Source organism: Ostrea edulis, chromosome 9, assembly GCF_947568905.1.
Source record: "Ostrea edulis chromosome 9, xbOstEdul1.1, whole genome shotgun sequence".
NCBI classification, from domain to species: domain Eukaryota; kingdom Metazoa; phylum Mollusca; class Bivalvia; order Ostreida; family Ostreidae; genus Ostrea; species Ostrea edulis.
Window position 1 is genome coordinate 46,574,463 of NC_079172.1, and position 6,481 is coordinate 46,580,943.

At 35.1% G+C, this 6,481-nt stretch overlaps 1 long non-coding RNA gene across 1 annotated transcript; it reads left to right on the top strand.

Moving 5' to 3' along the window:
- The first annotated feature begins 619 nt into the window (after positions 1-619).
- LOC125658947 (uncharacterized) lies at positions 620-2,762 on the top strand. Its single transcript, XR_008798604.1, has 2 exons — positions 620-2,255; positions 2,485-2,762. It is a non-coding gene; the product is annotated as an uncharacterized LOC125658947 (long non-coding RNA).
- Positions 2,763-6,481: the final 3,719 nt, after the last annotated feature.

Genomic DNA, 6,481 nt, shown 5'->3' on the forward strand with positions numbered 1-6,481 from the left:
TGACCTATGTGGACTCCTTATTGACTCTTGTCCTACCGCTTTTGATAGTACCCGTCCTTGTGGTGAAGACCGTTTACAGTTCACAGGAAGCCTCCCAGAGATCCTTCCGTCTCCAGCATTGTCAGTCTGCCGTCACCAGGAAGAGGATTTCTCCACATCGTGCAGTCACACGGCTTTTACTGACGGTTGCACTCGTCTTTGTATTCTTGCACACACCTAGCCATGTCATAAGGATCAAAGTCACGATAGAAGAACTTATGAAGAAAGTTCAAACGGTATCAGTGGTAGATAGAGTGTTACAACATTTGTTTCTCACACTTTATCACCTGAACTATGCGGTTAATATTTTTATTTATATTTGTTGTGGACGTCGTTTCCGAACGGTGTTATATTCTCGTCTTCGGCAATTGTCAACAAAAGAGAATAGTCAAAAGGACAGAGACAAAGCTAGCATTGAGGAACTCATTAGAATATCCCATTCTTTTCTTGTTGGTTCTGAACACATTGAAACTAAACTATAGCCGGTATATCCTGTCTCGCACATGTTACGGTTGGATTGCTTTGAGACTACATTTGTTTTTACTTTGAAACATTTTACAACAATATTTATGATTATTTTGTTAATAGCTGTGATAAAATTGCTGACTGTTGTTTTGAGAGTTGAAGTTCAATCTTTACAACATGTAACTGAAAAGCATTCAATTTTCAAATGAAATAAAACATTCGCCGCATGCTTATGACTTTTTGATACAATCACTGGGGCTTACTCATTTTGTTCTCAATATATATATAAATATCTAATAAGGGCCCCCAGATAGCACGACTACGTTGGGCCAACATTGGTAAATGGTTGTATGGTGGGCGTGGGGTAGGTGGGCCAACATTACCATGCCACTCGTCTCAACCATATATTGGGATTTCTACGTTGGCCCAAAGCTGGTCCAACGTAAATCAACTCCTAGTTGCTTTATTTTCCCAAGGATGTTGGGATTCTGAAGTTGGCCCAATGTGCATGGTCCAGCGTTTGAAATACATCCTGAACAAAATAATTTAATTAAGCTGGTAATAGTACGTTGGCTCGGTGTTAGCAAGAGTTCTTTTATATATTAAGTGTTTCAAGTTGGAGTGATTACATTAGCCCAACAGTTGTACTGCGAACTAAATGATGGTGTCCAACACGCTGGGGAGCATTACGTTGGACCAACGTTGGTTCCACGTTTGTAAACTTTGGCGCTATGGTTGTGTTGCAAGCATATTTGATTGCATAACATTAAAGAACGCTGAATTTAAGAGGCAGATTCGGATATAGTTAGAGGACATGCAATTGGATGACTGCATCCATTTATATTTGTTTTTAAGAACTAAAGAATGTGACCAACGCATAAAAAAGTTTTTGTTTTTGTTTTGGTGTTATATTCTTTGAAGTGGGTTCATGATTATTTATTTAGTTTTAAAATCCAAGCTCAAAATTTTAATCCAATTTCACATGTATAACATTTCATGAGTGTTGCATTAGAAAATTCAATAAAAGATTTCTTATAACAGTATAAGTTCCCTGGGACAGGGTGTGAATAGATTACCTGACCCGTTTTATAATTACATTGAAACAAAGGTCAGGCGAGTTGCTAAAACTGGGGAATCGTGGCGATTAAATTATCAAACTGTGGAATGAGCCGTCAAATTCAATTACTCACAGGTGGTTGATAAACTCAATATGCAGAGCAAGTAAGAAGTAGGAGTTTAAAATTTTGGATTATTCAACTGTTACATGCAGCTGCTTCTTAAAACAAATGCAAGTATGAATATTGTTATAATCATCTTTAATATATTTCAAATTTAGTGTGTAATTTGTTCCCATTCTTATCATGTTTATGGTCAATGTCACTTGAAGTTAATGTAAATATAAGTAACTCCGATCCCCTCCCAATGCTAGGGGCCTGTATTATTTTGTTGTTGCTCTACTGTTTTCAATTCAATACTGTACAATACATTGTTTTGTACATTTGTAATAAAAACTGTACTATACATTTATTATTTTGTACATGTATCTAAAGGTTGTTTCAGCTAACTATAATATAAATATACCTTTGTGATTTAAAGCTTGGAAAACTTATATGCATTGGAGGCGACAATGTTCAAACATGTGTTCAGAGATTACTGTCATTTTTGATTACGACAGCCTTAGCAATGCATTTAAATTGGAGTGGGAAAGGAACAAAAAGAGGGCTGTCATATCTAGAATTGAGACATTATAAGTAAGTTATAGAGCATTCAACATCTTTCTCTCAACTTGTCTCCATCTACTATTTATTGTATACATGATCATGGTTTAAAAAAAATAAATATAGTAAGATTTATAGAGCAATATGTACTTGTAATATACGTTTTTGTCTTTAAAAGACTTAATTATATGATCTATATGTTGGATTCTGTACCAGTATTTGCTTTGTTTTCAACACCAAATTATTTGTATTTTTCAATCAGAGGATGTCAGCATAAAAAAAATATGTAGTGGTGTAACTGACAGTGAAATCGAAAAACTTATTAAGGACTGGCTGAGGTGCGCCAAAGATCTAGGTGGGGAGGCGACAAAGGGAGAGAAAAAAGAAAGAGCGGAAAGGCAACAAAAGGACAGTGGGAAAGTGAGCCAGGATTAAAACAAATTCGTCATTATTTTCCAGAAATGTCCACCATCATCTATTTTAAACTCATTTTGTATGTTTTGACAATCTAATTCATATAAAATATCATTTTACTGGGAATCATTTGTAATGTTTTCTTTCTAAATGTATGCATTATGAATGCATGTCAAAGTGTGTATTGCACTTTTTCAAACAATCATAGGAAAGGTCAATATAAGTATAATTTACAAATGTATTTTCAACAAGTATTCATTCAATTTGTTTTGATAGATGTACGTTACTTGTATAGCCAACAATTGACCAACAAAAAAGAAGCTTTAGACCATTAAACCGCCAATATTCTACCTACCCTTCCAACCAAAGAAGGACCAACATTGGGCCAACCTAACCAAACTGTCTATTTGTTGGCTGTTAGTGGGCTTACAATATTATCTACGTTGGCCCAACAATGCCATCATTTCCAAAAGGCCACCATTGGACCAACCAAAACAACTAACTACCAATATTGGCTGCAAGTTGGCTTACAATTATACCTACATTGGCCCAACAGTATGCCAACATGTTGGACCAACGTTGGGCCGATGAGCAAAATGACCGTGGGCCAACATAAGACTACCAACAGTGGCCCAACGTTGTAAAAACAAATTGGGCCAACGTTGGGCCGACGTTGTCTTGCTATCTGGGGGATAACTCAAAATAGGACACTGGTAGTAAACAAAGCTCAACATTACCTAAGTTCCAAGAAACATATCGAATCTCAAACAGTTTTCTGGGCTTTTTTCATTATGGATACATATATTTCCCTGCAATTTAGTCGCAGCCTTCATCTAGGAGGAATACAAGTTCAGTTTGCATTTCGGCTGGATTGATCTGTCTGTCTGTGTGTTAGTCCAAGGTAATGTTTTCCAGACTATTTTTCGTAACAGAAGCATGTACGGCGTTGGTCACAATTTCTTCCTCAAGAAGGTTAAGTCCAGTTTGCATTTCAGCTGGATTAGTGTAACATGACCTACCTTTGAGCTAAAAGAAGGTCAAACAATTTTTCGGACTCTTTTTCGTTACGGATACAGATTTTGCCCTGAAATATAGTCACAAGCTTCCTCTCGGAGGAATACAAGTGCAGTTAGCATTTCAACTGGATTGGTGCATCATGACCTACTTTAGGGGGTAGAAGTAGGTCAACAGTTTTCCAGATTTTTTCCAGTAAGGTCACAGGCATTGCTCTGAAATTTTGTTACAACTTCCCTCGGGGAAATGCATATAATCAGTTTACATTTCAGGTTATTTGGTGCACCATGACCTACTTTAGGGCTAAAAGTACATTTGTAGATCAATGGTGTTCAGTAATATCTGGTGTTTTGTATACCTCCCATACCATTTCCCATGGCTTTTCAATGTTTGATTTATCTTTCATAATAAGTTTATCTTGCCAATAATATTTTACATCAGTTCTTGAAACATTTTTGAACTAACAAATTATGAAATATTCCTGCTAACCTACTGAGCTACTCAGCAAGGCAATACTATTTGAAATGAACAGACAAATTTTGCTGATATTTATATTTTCATCCATGTTTTAAAAGGAAGTCAGATATTATAACGATGAAGAGTACATCCTTAAATCAAACTTGAAAAACATCATCCTTGGGTGAAGGGGATTCAAGTTTGTTAAAATGAAAGGAATGTCCCCTTCAAAGGGGAAATAATCACAAAGGGTGGGGTCATTCAAAACTCTTCTCAAGAACCACTGGGCCAGAAAAGCTGAAATTTACATGAAAGCTTTCTGAGAAAGTGGAGATTCAAGTTTGTTAAAACCATGACCCCTGGGGGTAGGTTGGGGCCATAATAGGGGATCAAAGTTTAGCATACAAATATATAGGGAAAATCTTCTCAAGAACCATTGGGCCAAAGAGTTTTACATTTACAAGAAAGCTTCCTGACATAGTGCAGATTCAAGTTTGTAAAAATCATGGCCCAAAGGGTAGGTTGGAGCCACAATAGGAATCAAAGTTTTACATGCAAATATATATTAAGGAAAATCTTCAAATATGGACCAGGGTATCTCAGGTGAGCGATGTGGCCCATGGGCCTCTTGTTTAATTATCAGTCTCATCATGAAGCCTAACAACATATAATTCAAATTCTGGATTTACACACAGATTTATATATTTGACTTGGATAAACAAAGTTGCATTCTTCTACTTTTTTTCTAATGAAAGAAAAGGATCCCACCCCTGCATTTAATCTAAATGACTTTAAAAATACATGAATCATGTCTGCTCTAACCGAAAGCATATTTTTCATTTTTGGGGACAAAAAATAACAAATACATATAGATTCGAGCTCCTTTTGGATTTTGAGACCCCCAAAAATCAAATCGCATGCCTTAAAGCAGGAATTGGATAAGAGTTACGTGAGAATTTTCATAGTACCTGCAGACAAATAATCTTGTTTTTGGAGATTGTCGATGAAATACCACTGGAACAATCTGAAATTACTGTATTTTAAAGGGTTTGGTCAAAAACGCTTTAACAAACCTTAAGTATGCAGATCATTGCACGTGTAACCAATTACAAACTCACACATTTTCAATTAATTGCAGGTACCACAGTACCTCCACCTGTGTGAAATAAAGACCTGATAATCACTCCAAAGATCATTTGCCCACAATATATTAAACAGTGTCTGACACTTAAAATATAAAAATCGTCAGTAACAATTTGCAGTCTGTCAAGCACTTTTTAGCATAAAAACTTGGAAAATCAGGAGAATTTTGGGTTAAAAATCAGGCGTTATATAATTACAAAAATAATGACAAAACAAGGAAAAGAGAAAGATAAAATCAAATGAAATTGGCCACCTACCAACCCTCTAAGTAAGACATTCTGTTTTCAAGCTCATAAATTTATTTTAAGAATGATAACTTAAAAATGCTGGTACAGATAAGAATTTCAAAGGCAAGAAATGGCTAATACAGTAGTGTTTAATTGGCCCTCTGTACACTGAATACCTTACTTAGGCAATTTTCCTCAACTCCTTTTATTGGTTTTGTTTGGGAACAAATGCTGAACGGTTTGAACGAAACATTTCTAAGCGAGAACGGAATGATTCTTATCGAGAACTTAATGCTTTGAGATAGGGAACAAACGGTTCTCAGCGAGAACGGAATGTTTTGAGATAGGGAACGAACGGTTCTCAGTGAGAATGGAACGCTTTGAGCCTAGATGGAACGAACAATTTGGCTTCGATTTTTAATTCTGCATTTCAGACACTTTCGGTACTTTTTAGTCATACATGGATATTGCTTGCCTAAATAAAAGTTTGATTTAATTAAAATTATGAATCTTTAATAATTAAATGGAAAGAACGTGTGTGAAAGTAAATGAATACATATAGTTACACGTGCCTTAAATTTCACATGGGAATATTTACATGTATCTAATGTAATCAATAGAAAGCAACTTTTTAAAACAAATAAATATTGCATTAGGTCATTTCAGGTCCGATTTCAACAACATTGTCACCCTAACTAAAAAATGTTATGAATTTTTTCGATTACTTAATGCACGTCTTTTTTAAAAATAGAATTCAGTTTGTACACGTATTTCTTGTAAACTTTAAATCAATGGTTCATACATATGTAACTATACAAATGTACTTTGTTTATAGAGTGGGTACAACCGTTTAATTTTTTTTTTATAATATGCATACTGTGTTTAGATCATTTTAAATAGATCCATACATGTGCCTGCAATTCAACACTGAATAATAATTAATCATTAATAATAATCAATTTTCAAATAAAAATGATTTATTTTGCGTTTAAATTCGATTTGAAA